This window comes from Mastigoproctus giganteus, chromosome 3 (genome assembly GCF_048544385.1).
Source record: "Mastigoproctus giganteus isolate SK-2022 chromosome 3, ASM4854438v1, whole genome shotgun sequence".
NCBI lineage: Eukaryota > Metazoa > Arthropoda > Arachnida > Uropygi > Thelyphonidae > Mastigoproctus > Mastigoproctus giganteus.
Window position 1 is genome coordinate 44,752,783 of NC_143577.1, and position 18,620 is coordinate 44,771,402.

Consider the following 18,620-nt stretch of genomic DNA (forward strand, 5'->3'; position numbering starts at 1 on the left):
CACGAATCTCGTCCGTTCTCTTGCTTCAGTAGAGACAGGCCAGCCTGCCAGATGCAGTAACCATGGCGACAACGATAGATGGGGGCTAAATGTCATCGCCACAGAGCCACTCTAACGCGCTTTCAAATCAAAGGGACAATTTTACAAGTTGGCAAAATAGAGTGCGGTCGAGCCAGCGACGACTTAGGAGAGAAGTGCTCTCCTGCAGAGCGGGCAAACAGCTCGCCTTTCCACTCCTCGATTTCAGACGGAAGCGGCGTCGGCCGCAGCCAATTGAATGGCTCAGCTGCCTCCCTGAATGACAAGTCGAAGGGGCCTCACTTGCCACACATCTCAGGCGCCTACGTCCATAAGCTTTTCGCTTCGGTTAGACGTGTTCGCAGCTCGAAAGCGAAATGTTATTCGACCACAGTGAATGGACGCAGCGTGTGTGCGGCATGAGGATTTGCATGAGAGAGGCGCGCACACAAAGAGCCAGGTCAAGAGGGCCCCATTATGTCGCTCTATCAAAATCATTAGTGCTGAACCGAGCCCTAGATTAGCCAATAGATCGCACCAGCGCCACGCCATAATGCTTCCACACGCGGACTGATCTTCGGATGAGGAAAGCGAAGGGGGACGAGGGCGGAGGGGGCGGCGAAGGCGAAGGGCAGCCGCTAGCATAACTCATTCTGACAGCCGAATAAGCTGGCAGTGCTCCGCGACAGGGGAAACAGAACGACACTGGAGCTTGGGTTACATGGGCAGCGGTCAGACAGAGCCGTCTGAAGTGTCTCACAAGTCATTAGCACGAGAGAGGAATGACACCCGATCTCCGTGGATATGTCAACATTAAACCAACAGACACGGCTAAGTCGTGCCTCTACTGCAAATGTCACTTCGCTACTCTCCCACTGTTCCATCCGTTCACGCGAGCTTAAGATACACTGGAAAGTTTACGGTGGCAAATTCGCCGCTCACCGACAGCACGATTCTGATTAGGCTTCACACACCGCTTTAAACACCTTTCCGTTGAGGTGAATTCGTTTTTCCCCGACCTCATCATCCCTAGTGGGTCCCTTTCCAGGGTCTTAAACTGACACTTGTGCGTGTCCTTTTAAGATGCGAATCAACGCTGTCTGGCAGAATTGGATTGCAGTTATTATTCATTAATTACTCCATCCTCGTAAAGGAATTGAGCTCTACATCATTTCACATCTTTGGTGTCTAAGATCCAGAGGATCGGTGGTGGAAACAATTTCATTGGTCTATGAATACAAAAAAAAAAAAAAAAAAAAAATAGATACAAAAACTGCCACAGCGACTAAAGTACTAGTTTTACGGCCAGTATGGGGATCGAACCCACGACCTTCGCGTTATTAGCACGACGCTCTAACCAACTGAGCTAACCGGCCACGAAAACAAAAGCACACATAACTTATATTTGCATATTTTTGGTTTCATTTCGATTCTTATAAACAATTATGACAGAGATTACAAATGACGAAAGTGTCCTCTTCCAAAATGTAAGAACAAACTCGTTTCCTCATCTTCTCTTTTTTTTTTTTTTTTTTTTTTTTTTGAGAGACTTGACATAGGGTTTGGACAGTTATTGTCCAAATTTCTGATTCGACATTAATGTATCAGAAAATATGAGGCCCAAGTATAAAAAATTTATACTTGGGCCTCATTTGTTAAGCCTTTCCAAATTTCATTTAAACTGGACTATTAGAAACTAGTAATTATTATTTCTTCGTCCGTCCGTCCTCATGTAATAACTTGACTGACAGTGGATGGAATTTCATAATATTTTATGTGTCTTTCTAAGAACGATTTGTCCAGCCTTACCAAATTTCATTAAAATAGGACCAATAGGAATGTGTCAATCATTATTTATTATGTTTTGTTTGTTGCCATGCGCTGATTGCAGAAATGAATGGGTAGCATTGCAGATGCGCAAAACGAAATGTTCTCAAAATTCGCTGTTTTTTTTCTTTTATATTTTGTGTGTGTGTGTGTCTTACACATACAAATTATTTTCTTTATATATACGATCAATGATCACATTGTTCAATACGAACCAGGGGTCCTAGTTCTTGCCAGAAAAACATGCCCCCATATTAAGCAACCGCCGCACACTCATTTCTAGTCTTCCAGGATCCAACCAACGTTTTGTTGATGACACAACATTCACAACAGATTCTTGGGTCGTCTGTTGTGGAATTCCCATGTACCTGATTGTGTGGCGTATCGTCATTTGGGATATTGTCCTTCCTTAATTGTCATAATTCAGTGATCACAATGTATATATAAAACATTGATTATTACTATTTGCTAAAGCGCCTAAAATGTAACCTACTGCTTAGTGAATTAAGCAGTGCAACCGATCTAAAACATTTTGAATTAAAATGGCTTGGTTCTGGTTGTTAATCGCACTCTTCCTATCTTTAACTCATAAGTGAACTTTGACAACTTCCGCTGCACTCCCTTATCAATGTCATTAAGGTAAATAAGAAACTGAAGCGGCCCAAATCCTGATCCCTGAGGAACTCCACTTGCTGCACTGGTCCTCGCTGAGGTATGTTCATTTATAGGTGCTCTCTGTCATCTATCTTTTAGCCAGTTCTTGATCCAACAAAGGAACTTGCCATTATCTCAATTTGTTCAAGTTTATATAATTCTTTTCATGGGGAACCGTAACAAAATCTTTACTGAAACCAAGGTAAATAATGTCAGAGTTATTTCTATTATCCAACTGTTTTACGACTTCACCATAATATTAACTAGATTGTTTGAGTAAGACTTCCCCCGCCTGAACCCATATTGTGATTCATTAAGAATACCATTTCTATCGAGATGGCACTGTACTGTATCCTTGACCACAGTCTTCGTGATCTTTCCCACTGCTGAAGTCAAACTCACTATGCTGTAATTACCCATCTCTTTTGTGGATTGGGGGGGGACAATAGTAAGTTAATCCTGAAAAGTCAAGATATCTCATCTTTACTTCAAGTCGGATGACGTCTACTGATACTGCATCTTCTCTACTTCCGGAATTGGCAGGAAATGTTCTGACTCCCACCGACAATGTAAAATTCCTAGGAGTAACCCTTGATGCGAACCTCACCTATAAACAACAAATTCAAGCTTAGTATTCCAAGTATTCCAAAGCCTTGAGAGTTTTTTTGGTGAATGAAAATAGATCTGTGCAAAACTCACAATAAACAAATAATCAGGAAATACCTCGCAACTTACTTCAGTAGCGTGCTCTCCTATGCCGCAAAAGTTTGGTCAGCCACGCCTCCCACCAGCCTCAACAAACTGAGGTCTAGAATTTTGGGTGCTGAAGTAGGCCAACTTGTGGTCTCACCAGATCTACACGACATCCAATTTAGCACTCTGAGCCAAACTTCAATACACGCTCACAATCCACAGAGCTTATGTGCTAAAAATAAAAGGCACTCCTGCTCATCTAAGCCTGATTACATGAGCATCTGGAACACGGTTGGCTGGCGTTTGCCAAGGAGAAACCTCCGTAGTATCCCCTCCTTGTGCTTAAGGCTCCAGAGGTTACAGAATTTCAAGAGACACTTCCCAAATGTGACTCTCAACTCGCTCAACGTCGACATCGACCCATGGTCTTTTGACAAGTCATATCGCGATGACACCTTGGCCTATCTTTCTGTTTGTAAAGGACAGTTGTGCAAGTGCCAGTCCTACTCTGCCGATGTCATTTTATGTTCTGCCCAGTTTGTAGTCCTTTTTCGTTTTAAATACTATTACTTCTCTCCTTTTTTTGTTTGTTTATCTTTATTGGTACTTGCAATAAAGATAAAGAAACAAAATTTAATTTCGTAATATATCTTAACTTTGTTTTCTGTGTTTGTTCACTTGTATAAACAATATTGTAAGATTCCTCTGATTATCTGTTTAAGGAATCATGAATGTTTATGATTTATGTTAATAAAGAATCATTATTATTATTATAGTGCTTCACCAGTCCAAAAAATCTTCCGGACGTCTAATATGATCCTATTAACATCCCCAACAGGATGATGCACTCACATTAAACCTTAAAAAAAACAAAAAACAAAACAAAACACGCTTCTTACATCTCACGTCTCCATCCCCTCTATCAATTTATCTAATAGATGGAAGTTTGTTTCTGGCTGAAAGCAGATTTCCTCACATCTATCCATTTACCAATAATAAACCATAACCATCACTATGTCCTAGCCCAAACGCTGTACAGGTTTTCAAATTTTAAATAATAATAATAATAAATCTGTCTTTCTCATTCCATTCAAAGTACTGCATATGGGTAGCATTAACCCCAACAGAAAAGTACCAATTGTGTGGTACTACACTCGTGGTAGTGGAGAATGATAAAGACCTCTGGTAATTGTGCAATCAAATATGAAGTTTTACGAGCAGTGAAGACAGGGTGCCAGAACAGGTCATGGTGTCTGGTCAATGACATACAGGAATTTTGCTAGCAGGGATAAGGAGGTGATTGTTCCCTTTGTATGAGGCAATGGTCAGGCCACACCTTGAGTATTGCACACAGGTCTGGAGGCTTCATTTTAGGAAGGATGTAGAGTTGCTAGAACGAGTACAGAGAAGGGCAACAAGATTGGTGAGGGGAACAATGGGGTAGTCTTACCAAGAAAGGCCTAAGTTCTGCAAATTGCGGCGTCTGGAGACTAGGCACCTGCAAGGTGACCTGATTGAGGTGTATGAGGCATTGAATGGTTTGAGCAGACTCAATGCTAATGGGATTCTTCGTCTTGCTTAGATTACGAACCTGAGGAGGCATAAATTCAAATTGAGGAAAGACAGTTGTAGAATAGATGTGCGAAAATTTGCCTTTATCCGGCGGGTAGTTGATTGCTGGAGCAAACTTCCATCTGTTGTTGTGGAAGTTAATAGTTCAAATAGATTCAAGGAGGAACTGGACAAATTTTTAGAGGGAATGGATGTGTGTTAAAAATTTTTTTTTTTTTTTTTTTGGCTGATGCTGCATAAGCTTGCTATTTTGCATCACATGTATCTACTAATGTTAATGCTAAAGATTTAATCATCTCATCAGATACCTTGATAGGTGCCAACTTTCCAGACGCTCAATTTGAAGAACTAAAATCTTTCTTTGTAAGAGTACCATTCCCCCCCCCCCCCCCAGTAATCTCGTTACTCTTCTCTGCGCTCATTCCAACAGATCCCCATCCTTCCTAAAGTGAGGCTTTCAGACCTGTATGCAGCCTAATATACAGCCTCAATATACAGCCTAATTACCGCTTTGAAGAATGGAATAATCACCTCCTTTTCCCTGCTAGGAAAGTTCCTGCATATCATCGACAAAACCCTGAGCTGTTCTGGCAGTGTATCTGCACTGCTCAGAGAACTTCATTCTGACTGCACAATTACTGTCATGTCTTTTCATTTTATACTACGATGAGTACCACGCAACTAATATTAATTTAGGTTTACTGCTCCCCATATGAAGCAGTTTTCATTTTTCAATGTTAAACTTCAATTTCCACTTCTCAGCTCATCTACCTAATTTGTATACATCTTGTTGCAGTAGCATACCCTGCTTACTACCATAATTACAATGCTAATCTTTGTATCATGTACAAACTTATACATTGAGCCTGATATCCTTCATCAATCTCATTAACAAATATAGAAAACAATATTTGTCCCAGCATTGAACCCCAGGAACTCCACTAATAATAATAATCTAAGAAGAGTGGTGCCCATCGATTGCTAGCAACTCTCTGTCTTCTCCCATTTCAATCATCCCTTTATCAATAGTGGTAACTTGCCCTGAATGCCACAATACTCGCCCTCGAGTATTGTGGGTAGCACTACAATACTCGAGGCGTATTGTGGTGCTACCCACAATACGCCTCGAGGCAAAATTCTACCAACTGTGGGTAGCACAGTTGGTAGAATCACTGTCCTCCAAACACTGGGTGGAAAAGATCTGAATTCGAGTCCCGCCAATGACGAGAGGAGTTTTGATGGGACTTTTTCACAACGTGTCTGAATTAGTATTAGTGGGTCTCAGGCGAGGGTAGCATGGTTTTTCTCCGGAAACTCGAGTTTTTCTTCCATAAAACAGAAAATTGACCTCAGAACACACCCAATTTACAGACAATATACAGGGAAAAAAATATGGCTTTAGTAATGCTCCTAAAACCTAACTACAACAACAACAAATGTGCTCCAATCTATACAGCAGTTTTTTATATGAGACAGCATCAAAAGCTTTTCGGAAATCAAAGTATATGATATCAAAATTTAATTCGCATCCAATTCCTTTGTTACTGCGTCGCAGTATCCAATCACATTGGTTAGACAAGATTGCCCCTTAATAAACCCATGCTGTGATTGCTGTATAACTTAATTCCTGTCTAGATGGGCCAACATTACTTCTTTAACTAGGGCTTCCATTGGAACAATAGTCAAGCTTACAAGTCTATAATCATTCGCTTCACCTTTTGATCCCCTTTGTGAAGTTGAGAGAATATTTGCATATATCCGTGTGCTGTGACAGCGAAAATGATGCTGACGTCTTCATTGTAACCAAAACACTACTAGTTAGTGAGTGAACGCTAACATACGAGTATAACAAACAACAACTGTTGGACGCCTGGAGATATCCAGTGCTGCTGCCGCTGTACCAGAATAAAATCAGAACAAACCCTGTTCAATAAGTGTACCAGGACTTTAATGCACCACGCATACAGTACTTCAAATCTTGGTGCATCCCTAGTAACAAAATGTCATAACTTGTATGGCGGCGGGGGCCAGGAGCACATGCAGAAAGGGAAGGGGGATTTTTGTTACCACATTTAGGGCATTGCCCTCGTAATCTCTCTCAGGCTTCTAGAATCCATTTAAAAGAGGGCATTCGGGTTAATTAATAACCCATCTCCTACAAAGTTTCTCCACTTTCTGTCCCATAGACATTCGGTTTCTGTTGCATGCCTTTTCTATAGATACTTCCATGGACACTGTTCTTCTGAATTGTTTTCTGTAATTCCCACTCCCTCTTCCAAACCAGTCCGAAGTCAGCATCTTTTCATTGAACAAATCTCTAAAATAGGTAAATTCATTTTTGTAAGAAAGAAAGAAAGAATAAATATTGCTAAGTTATTCAAGCCTTTAGTTAATCAATCTTACATTCTGTTAATAAGTTGCATATTTATTGTTATTTTATCAGGTTGTTTGCATCAAATCTGGAAAGAGAAAATTCAAGAATTTGAGGATTAATACAAGGTTATTGTGCAAGGTTAAACAAGGTCAAGCAAAATCATACAAGGTTAATCAAGGTCAAATAAAATCATACAAGGTTAACCAAGGTCAAACAAAATCATACAAGATTAACCGAGGTCAAACAAAATCATTCACGGTTAACCAAGGTGAAACAAATTCATACAAGGTTGAACAAAGTTGTAAAAGATATAATAAGTTCAAGATTAATGCAAAAGTACATACTGTTTATAATTCTGTGAACACTTTAAATGATTAATCGAAGATTATTACACAAGGTCAGAAAAATTACTACATATGAATAAACAGTTTAAATCTGAATAAAGAACCATTTCAATATGCACAAATTGCAATAAAATAAATCATCAGATTTTATGTTTATACGCTGAGACGGCCAATAGGAGCAGAGAAATTTATAAGACATGGAGAGTACAAGAATATCGCCGTCTTTAGCAGTCATGCGAACTAGAACCCCGGTTAACTCAAACGCGTGTAATATTGTACTCTCGCATTTGACCACTCGACTACGGGGATCTGATTATTTTCCTAAAAATGTAAGAAAACAGCCAAGTCTACAGCATTAAAAATATTACAGCGATAAACAGCAACAAATAATCTTTTCTTCTCAGCATTGATGACGTCATGGCTTGACTCTTTCTGTCCTTTCATAATTTGTATAGGTCTGTGTTTCAATCCCATCGGAATGGGGGACATTACAATAAACCACTAACAGAATACACATAAATTAAAGACCCTGTACAAATGCCTCGTGACCTTATTGACCTAGGCGTGTGTTCTAAATTCTTCAGTCCTTGTAATATATTGCATAGGTTTCTGCAAAATAAATCTAGTCTGTTATTTATTGCTATTTAAGGACTAATGGAATAAAAATAAAAAATTTTAAACATTTTCTTTTTTCAGAGTTTTCCATATCTAAAGTAAGACAAAATAAAAATATATAAAATAATGGAATCCACTTGTCTTAAAGATTAGAAAGAAGAAATGAGTAATATTGATTTTAAGATTTAATATTTCTTATTATTTAAGGGAAAAAAAAAACTTTTCAACTAAATATCTTGCCTTCATCTTCGTAAGATATTCTGCACGGAGGGTTCTTCCGTGATAGTTAAATTGTCTGTTATTAGGCACCCAGCACAGGGATGTCAGCGATGAAAGGACATTTTGATGGATGATGACATCGGAATAAATTATAGTGGATAGAAAGAACAAATACCGAGTCACTGCTGTAGCAAATGAACCGTTAACTGTGTGGACAGAGACAATTGCAGAGCGTCTACTGCGACCAATAATATCAAGCCTTTGTTCTGGCACGTAGCACGGAATAGTCTGGCTACATGAAAAGCTCACGCAATCCCAAATTATTATTCTTACCCTTAACCACAAAGGAATCTCTCGAATCATGCGTGATGTTAGTGATTGGAGAAAAAGTATCGACCACTTTCGATTATCTTAGTTTGGGAAAGTCATCGGGCACATTGCCAAGCGAACAGCTGCACTCGCAGCAACCAAAAAACCCCAAAAACTGAAGCCATTATGGCTCGTGACACGACTGAATGTCTGTCTGTACTAAAATGGCGTTTACCTTTGATTCATCTCTAACGGGAAAAGAATTTCAAGCAGAGGTGAATGCTTATAAGAATCAGTGTACTATATAGTTCCACGCTTTGTCGTTATTAATAAAATACCTGAAGAAGAGCTGGGTACAGTCCTCGAAATTTTCTTAAACATTCGACATTTACAATCGCCTGCTCATAGACTCGAAAATTGGAGGAATGGTCATTCTGGAACGACGAGTCGCACTATGCGATATTGAGGTCTAACCGTGGAGTTCATCGTGAACAACGCCACCTATCGCATCATCCAACAATGTAATTCGAAGACTGAAGCGTAAGTGAGGGCTGAAACCGTTTGTTGAGGACCTAATCAGTGCTTTCGCATACTGACGTTTAAGATAACTCTATGGTAACTACAATGCCAGTTCTATGGAAGGGGGACTTTTGAATTGAACTACTGTCGTAAGATTCCCTCCTAGGATTCAATAGAGAACGCACTATAACCCGTGGATGCACGAAATGAACGGTTACTGAAGAAATGGTGTGATGGTTTCGACCAGGTATCAACCACCATGGCTGCAGGCTTACACTCTTTTGAGTCAACATATGATAAGTTGCAGGTATCCAATGAGACCTTCAATCTTGTAATGAACGCTAACATTTAGGATTCTCTTGGTGGAGTAATCCCTAAAGAATGAGGAGATAGCAAGTAAAAATATTAGCTTGCACAGTTCTCCGATTATAATCCCAAAGAATATCCGTGGATGCTCTGGAAGGAATCCGTGGAAGGAATGGCGAATTATCTTAAGTTCTACAAATATATAAGAAATAAAACAATAGTTTGGCGTGCTAAGTGCATTGTTTCAGCTTGTACTTGCTTCACACTTGCCCTAGGTTGGGCAAGTGTGAAGAAAGGTTATACTTCGAATTTGAGTTGCCTATTTGGCTATACTTCGAATGACTAACAATAGGAAGTCTATTGTTACTTAATCTCAGTGGATACCACTACCGAGACTGCAGTTTCATGGAGCATTCAGTAAAGATGTAATGCTCTTCAACCTATAGCACTCCTAAAAGTTAGAGAAAAGAAAGAAGAAGAAGGATAGCAAGAGACCAAAAGTTTACCCCGAAAGAAAGGAGAAGGATCCACGTTCCTCACTCATACTCATTCCAACTTATTAGTACCAGTTCTGGCTGCCCACTCATCCCTGAGGAAACCCCGAGACGGTTGTTTCAGGGTGTATATATAGGGATGTAATGATCTTTAACCTACAGGCTTCAAAAATTGGAGAAAACCTTAAGAGGTAGTGGAAAGAAGAAGGATACTAGGAGATTGAATTTCACTCCGAAAGAAAAGAAAGGAGCCACGTTCATTTTAATCGTACCTCTCAGCGTATATTATCTCTAACCTAAAAGTTAGACAACGGAAAGTATAGAAGATTGAAACCAAAGTTTATCCCTCAAAGTTCATATAAATAGCCAACCCATTTCCACAATATTAATTCTGTAAAAGGATGTAAACTTCTGGAATTTAAACTGAAAGCTTTATTGCTACTCTTATGTTTGAGTTGACCGTGTTTCAAACTCGCTTGAATGCTAAATGCGAAGACGTTCTTGTATTCTCTCTGTATTGTGAACTCCTGTGACTTTATGTGGTCGTCTCGAAGTATAAACATAAAATAAACGAATTTTATTTCATATCTCCTTGATCGTGAGTTGCCCTACTATTCAACTTTTAAATAAATAGCAGATGGTGTCTAATATGACCACCTTCTTTTCATGATGGACTAATAAGGCTAAGCTATCGTAGCAGTTCGTCAACGTTTATATAAATGATGACTTACTCTTTTGGCAATGTAATTTATTTAAAAGTAGTGCATTATCAAGGTAACTCACGCTAAAAGAGAACTTTATTCTGCTCTAGCGTTATGACTATTGCATTTAGTAGGCATTTTAAATCCCACCGGTTATAACAGCCAATAGAGAACGAGAACGTCCTCCTACTTATAATAATTTTGAAAATGCCAATAATAGCATTATCTGTTTTTTTTATAATTTTGAATTGTATTGTATACATATAGTATACATATCTGATACTGTACTAGTATTCATGGTAAGAACGTGCTTCTTGTTCTTAGTATTCTTACTGATTGAACCCTAGCATACCAAGTCTCTGTGATACGCTAAGTCAACCCTACACCAGAGATTCCCAAACTTTTACACTCTGTGACCCCCCCCCACAATATTTCATAAATTTAAAATCCCATCTTCCAGAACAATACAAACAAACAGATCTGACGCAAAAATTAATTGAGTATACATTATTTTATAACTTAATATATACTTCAATACATTTAAAGCTGAACGATTGAAACAAAATATGCTTCATACCTGGATTCGGGAGTTGGTTTCTCCATATTCCGTTAAAAAAAGGTCTTCATAAATAAACAGCACGCCCCCCCCCCACAAAAAAGATACAATTTGGCTCCCAGTATGCCCCACACTTTGAGAATCCCTTCCTTTCCCTTCCCTACCCTTAATTCTGTTAAGTACTGTACGCCAATAGTGTACATCACAAACTCAGAAAAATATAAAGAAACACTGTTATTGAATTATTAATCAATAATTTTTATAAAAAAAGTTGAAAATATAATTTTACTCGCTGTTTTTAACCAAATTAATTGCTAACTTAAAATTTTAACTAATAAATAAAATTTTACTAAAACACCTTTTTATAATAATCGTAAAATGTTAAAGATTTTGCGTGCAGTGACGTACTTATGTGATTTGATCACATGACGATGACGTAAATGACGTATATAATGATTGTGTTGAATATCGAGCCAATACCTCACCTAATGAAAACAATAGCCCTCAATTTTTGAATATAATATTAACACGTCACACCCTACCCTTTAAATAAATAGTATTTTTTTTAATAATGAGGTTATTCCCTATTTATACAATTATTTCCTAAATGGTGAAAAATATTAACCGAAGGAATTTTTATCCTTTCATTCTCTATTTCATCTTAAACCGACATTTTCAAGATTTGAGATCATTCTGCTGAATAACAGTTAATGCATTAAGGATAAAAATTGAGAAAATTCTCTTCTCGCTTCTTTCTTTCTTTATTCCGGTCATATTTCTGAAGAAATATCCGATTTTCCCTTATTAATGAGCTAGTGATGTCCTCTGCAGAGATTGTGTTTTAGGCGAGCAGGAAAAATTATTGTGATGGAAACATTTTGATTCGTTGTACTAAGCAATGAATGCGACCCTGTCGGGTATTCAGAAAACGTATTGCAACAGAAAAACTCTCTGTGTCACCCTGTCAGATATTCTTTGTGCCTCAGAGCGCCTGGAAAGAATCGTCAGTTGTCAAGCAATCGTTCGATCGGTTCGAGCGCTGCGCTACTTGACAACGTAAAAGAATCTGCGGAGTTTTGCTGAGAACGGGTAGACGAAGCGGACACGAGCAGACAAAAGGACGGGATAATGCCATACAGCTAATCAAACACTGACCTTCGACATAAGAGCCACTAATGCGTTGCGACAAAACTTGCCTTGTAAGAGGAGGAGGAGGAGGAGAAGAAGCCGAATAAGTTGCGCGGAAAAAAAAAAGAAAAGAAAAATATAGCAATATTTGTCCGTAAATGACCTTCGGACTATAACGAAGTGAATAAAGGCGAAATGTCGACCGCTGGTGACACAACCACTTCATCAGCTGCCTATAGACATTGAAAGCGTGACAGGGAGGCAAGGGCCATCCAATGTGTTCCGGGTGGAAGACGATGGACGACAATTCGGAGCCCCCTCTCGCTGCCCCCGTGCAAGCGGAAATGGAGATAGTGACGATCGCTGACTGACCCGAACTCTTCGCTGATATAGGGCGGTGAAAGTGGAAAAATTTCTTCTTCGCCTTTCTCTTCTATCCATTTCCTTCGCTGCCCCCATCGGGCAGGGGCAGCAACTACTGGAGTCTGGCGGTAATAGTAATAAGTCACGTTGACAAATGTGGATGTCCAGTGGCAGAGCGCGGATCTAAAGGCTTGATCACCAGCCGTAGGTCGTAATGGGAGCTAATGGTCCTGCGGGCACGGCTCGTGAGCCGGAAACCCATCACCGCAAGCTCCTAACGATTGCAGCCCGCTTTAGTCTCTAAAAGGACCGCTTGGCCGCGCTTCTTGGAGAAAACAGAACAGTCAACTAACGCATTTTCCTTGTCCTACAAGCGCCAGAAATGACTGGCTGCCTCAGCCAACACAAACCGTGTTTCTACACCGTATCGATAGCAATCCTCATCCGAGCAGACCTGGTAACAGAAGCCATGCCCAGAACTCTGTCAAAATTTCGCAGTATTTTTCTTCTCCTTCTATTTTTTTTTTTTTTTTTTTTTATATATATAACAGTTGCTTGAAGAAGACAGGAGAAATGCGACCCTTCTCCAGTTATTTTATTACAGCGCAAATAAAAAAAGAAAGAAAGAAATTGGGCAAAAACCTAACTACTAAAACTAAGCCGAGTAGCTATTTTTGATCAGAATTAACTAAAGACCAACTGTTCAAAAGATCAAGTCCTCAAAATAAGAACAAACAATCTTAAATGAAATTAGGCACACTGGAGAAATTTCATAAAACAATCGGTGAAAGATATTTATTTTATTTTCATACTGAGTAGGTTGTTGTTATTTGGTTTTTAGGAGCATTAGCAACTAAGGCCATATTGCTCCGGGGATATGCGGTGGTCATTCCCTGACCTTTCCACATCCTCCGTATTTGGTGGTGACGGGCTCGAACCCCGGTCTAATCAAGAAGCGTGTGCAACGCACTGCCGCTCCTGGCTACGGAGGCGCACTGAGTAGGTGGTCAGCGTAGTGTTTTAAAATATTTTATTATTATATAATATAATTACGTAATAATAGAATCCGGACTAATATCACAAATTTTATTACAGATTATAAATTTTCGAATAACGTACCATTTACTTTTCAAAAGTGGTATGCATTGAGTAAACATATATCGCACAAATACATTCAGGTTCAACTTTATTAGATACACCACAATACCTCGTACAAATGGTTGATTATGATTCTCGTGCAAATGGTTGTATATTCCCATGGATCTCGTTCAAATGGTCGTATACCTTCATCGATATCGTTGATGAAAGAGTCCTGGGGGTAATAGTGTAGTCAGATATGGAGTTTTCTGAGCAGTGCAGACAGGCTGCCAGAGGAGGTCATAGGGTCTTGTCAATGATATACAGGAATTTTACTAGTAGGGGTAAGGAGCGGATAACCCTTTGTATAAAGCAATGGTCAGGCCACGCCTTGAGTACTATGTACAGGTCTGGAGGCCTCATTTTAGGAAGGATGTAGAGTTCCTTGAGCGAGTACAGAGAAGGGCAACAAGGTTGGTGAGGAGAATGAATGGTCCTCTTACCAAGAAAGGCTTAAGTTCTGCAAATTGCAGCGTCTGGAGAGTAGGCATCTGCGAGGTGATCTGATTGAGGTGTATAAGGCCTTGAATGGGTTGAGCACGCTGAATTCTGATGGGATTCTTCCACTTGTACAGATTAAGAACCTGAGGGGGCACAGTTTCAAATTGAGGAAGACAGTTGTAGAATAGATGTGCGGAAATTTGCCCTTAGCCAGCGGGTGGTTAATTGCTGGAACAAACTTCCATCTGTCTTTTTTGGAAGTTGATAGCTTAAATAAATTCAAGGAGGAACTGGACAAACGTTTAGAGGGAATGGATGTATGAAATGGTTTTTTTTTTGGCTGATTCTACATAAGGTTCCTAGCAATTTTGGAGAAGACATTGTGGACCATTGAATGACCACCCGAGAGGACCTCAGGATATTTGAATGTCGGATATTCGTACGTAATATCGCCAATAAGGAGACTTATTTATTCATTTACATTGGAATTATAAAAGTTTTCAGACAGTGTAATTCCCGCTTCAAAGTATGGGATAATTATAAAGAAAAACGTTCACTTCAGAGTCAAATATCTCAGCCACGGTTGAGACATTGGAGATATTGTGAACTTCCAGAGAGATATTGCGATATTGTGAACTTCCAAAAAGTAGTTTTAAAAGTGTAGAGTTTCAAAATTTTTCAACGTTCAAAATTTTTAAAATTTAAAGTTCGATTACTGGATTCGTGCATTCGGGAATACTTAAATTTCGAATTTCAGGTTTCGCTGTCAGGGGATCTATTGCCCAATAATTTGCATCTTTAATAAAGTGCGTTAGTAGTAGAGTGTTCAGATGAAAACAGTAAAACCTTACTTTTTCTGTTTGGGGAAAAGGGTGGGGCTTATCAAAATCGTCCATTCAGGATCTTTTCTTGTATCAATTTCATTTTAAAAATAAAATAAAGATGATTTAATCAACCAAGCTTTCTTGGTTGATTAAATTCAACTTCGCGTATTTCATATATACAAAATTCTGTTCTAAGGAAGCAGGGTCAAAAGTTCGTTGAGATGGGCTTCCATATTGAATAGGATCTACTACGATCCACTTCTCGAAAACACGTTTGTAGCAGAATATGCTGAGAACACATGCGCAGAACACACCCACAGAAAATATTTTCTAATCGGTCATTTTAACTTCAACATTCTATCAAAATACGTCCAACATATTTTAAATTTAGAAAACAAAGAAATGGTGCCTCAATAAATTTATATTTTATAACTAGCAGAATCAATAAACTAAGCAGTATGATTTAATAACTATATTAAAGTTTCTGAATTCGAATATTTTTATATACTTGGAAAATTTTTCGACTCAGATTTGTCCTCTGAGATCACCTGCCAAGAAACGTACAAAGTCCTCCAAAATATAATACCACACACTTATCTTTTACAAAGCTTTATTATTCCAGTACATTTTTACTTATACACAGTACAGTTTTTAGCTAAATTTACTCTAATGACACAATTTTCCAACAGGTGGTGTTGCTGTAGAAGTCTTTAATTGGTGTCCTTTGTCTGTTAGAAGACAGATATCCATGTATTCGAAGGTTGCTACAACAACACCACCTGCAGGCAGAAGATGTGATTAACATCTCTTTTGGCAACGTTTATTGACGAATACCGTATTTACTCGCACCTTTCTCGTATTATGACCGAATCAAGAGTCACTTCGAAAAAATATATATACGCAGTGAGGTATCTGTAGTATAAATATTACTGCCATTTATTGGTAGTAATGTAATGAGCAATGTGCTAAGTACTAAAATAAAATCATATCATAAAAGATCCCTATAATTTTTACACTGAAGAATTCACCACTAAATACACCATCTATAGTTGTTCCATTTCGTGTAGTATTTATCGAAAGATCTGATGACATGTCCAAGTTGAAGAATGTTTTCATAAATGTGTAGAACTCTTTTCCAGCCTCAGAGTTTAATTGTAAAGAAAAAATTAACATTCAATCTGAAAACACCAGGTGACTTGAAACCAGATGCGTTTTCGAATTAACGCATTTTCCAATTCTGTTTCTAAATTCCTTAGCTTTCCCACGATTTGCTAAACGTCCACATTATCCCGTTTATTACGTGAGAAAATTTCCTCGATCACACGTTCATATTTTCCACTATCCTGGGAAAACTACTGCGATTTTCAGTGGTTTGAAAGTTTTTTCCTCTTGTGTAGAGCTAAGATGAAGCTCCGTGCAAAATTTTATTCAATTTGGTCCATAGAAGATAAATTAAACTGGAATAAATTTTCGTAACGCTTTTCGCATGACGGTTTTTCGTTACATAATTTTTGGAATAACGCCAGTAAAAACATTTTTAACGTTTTAATGACTGACCATGGACCATGAATTAATCCAAAATAAGCAAGTACATATGGGCGCGAGATTTCTGAAGAAGAGGAGGGAGATGAGGAACTACAACCAGCTTGTTTCGTAAGCTATAAAGAATCCCTAACAGTTATTGTTGTTCTTGTTGTAGTAAGGTTTTAGGAGCATCGGCAACTAAGGCCATGTGTTCTATAGTCGACTCTCGCCTGAGCTCGACTAACTCAACCACGTTATGAAAAAAAAAAAAGGAAAAAAAAAGCCCATTCTATCAAGATGACGTTGGTAGAAATTCTACAAATTCATGGGTACATAAAAAAATAAAAAAAACCTACAAAAAATCCAAACAAAAGTTACACAAAAGCTACTCTGTTACAAAAAAAATAAAAATAAATAAATAATAATAATAAATAAATAAATAAATAAAATAACTTTAACTCTACACAATCAACACGCCAAAAAATTTAGTGTAAAGCAGCAGTTGTACAATGTATGGCAAAATATTGGAACCACTGACCAGTTTGCTTACTCCAGTCGAGAGCAGAGTTTTTATAAAGAAAAGATCTCAACTCCACTGTACACATGTGAAGAGCACCTTATTCCCAGATGATATGGACCACATCAATCTAGTTGAATGGCCGATGTACATCACAAAGATTCGATCACCAACATGTTCATCCTTCCCTTGTTGACCTTCCAAATAAGGAATATTCAGCAACACAGCTCAGAAGAACAGTTTATTAAGCACTTGTTACACTCGGTCATCAATACATTGCTTGGCCCTTCCACTGTTGGAGCTAATGGAATTGCCCAGTTCCTCCTCAAGTCATTAAGTTAATACCTTTAAGGACCATTGCGACACATATTTAACGCTATCATCCGGCAAAATTACTTTCTTCATGGATGGAATACTTATAGGGTGAACAAAACAATGGAAACACTTTTGACAAGAGTTACTGGAATGCACCAATATTCTGTTGGGACCACCGTTTGCTTATAAAACAGGTTGTATTCAACGTGGAACAGATTCAAATAACTCTTGAACTGTCGTAAGAGGAATATTGGTCCATTATTCATATAGGAACGCTTCAAGCCCCTTGAGTGATGAAGGTGGAGCAAATCAGCTTCTGACTTTCATCTCCAAATATGCCTATAGTGGACCAATAACGTTTAAGTCTGGTTATTGTGTAGGCCATGGGAGGCGCTTAGCCTCAGTTTCATGTTCCTCAAACCAAAATTGGGCATATATGTGAATTGGGACATTATCATCTTGAAATATGGCATCGTTTGTGGGAAACAATGTTTGCACCGTGAGATGAACCTTGTCATTCAGGATATCAAGGTAATCAGCTGCAGTAATTTGCCCGTTCGAGATAACGAGAGGACCTAAAGAATACCAAGATATTGCTGCCCAAACCATTGTTGATCCTGCTCCGTTTTTGACGGTTGGCACAAGATAGTGAGGATGATGTGTTTCCTTTGACATGTGCCGAACGTAAACTATCCTTGATGTTGGAAAAAGTATGAATGATGATTCATCTGAAAATATGACATGTTCCCAATCATCAAGTGTCCACTTATGTGCTCCTTACACCATTACATCCTCTTTCTAGCATTACCATCAGTAACGACTGGTTTGGCAATAGGGGCTCTGCCATAAATATCAGCTTTGTGAAGTTATCGCCGAACTGTTTTGCTAGAAACTGGGTTGCTAAAACTCGCATTATATTCTTGAGGCAGTATTTTTATATTTCGGGCTATCATCCTTTTCAGTGTCCAGCTGTGTCTTTCAGTCAGCTTCGATTTTTTTGCCACAGTTCGTCCTAACAGATTATGTTTTTTCATACTTGGTGAATGCAGACATAACCTTCGATACAGTTGCTTTGGACACATTAAAGAAATCAGCAGTTTTAGTCACCGATGTTCCTGTAAAACGTGCACCAACAATTTGATCTATTGGGAATTCAGACAGATCGCTCAT

The 18,620-nt window shown here is 38.6% G+C and overlaps 1 non-coding gene across 1 annotated transcript; it reads right to left on the bottom strand.

Moving 5' to 3' along the window:
* Positions 1-1,320: 1,320 nt before the first annotated feature.
* TRNAI-AAU (transfer RNA isoleucine (anticodon AAU)) lies at positions 1,321-1,394 on the bottom strand. Its single transcript has one exon. It is a non-coding gene; the product is annotated as a tRNA-Ile (tRNA).
* Positions 1,395-18,620: the final 17,226 nt, after the last annotated feature.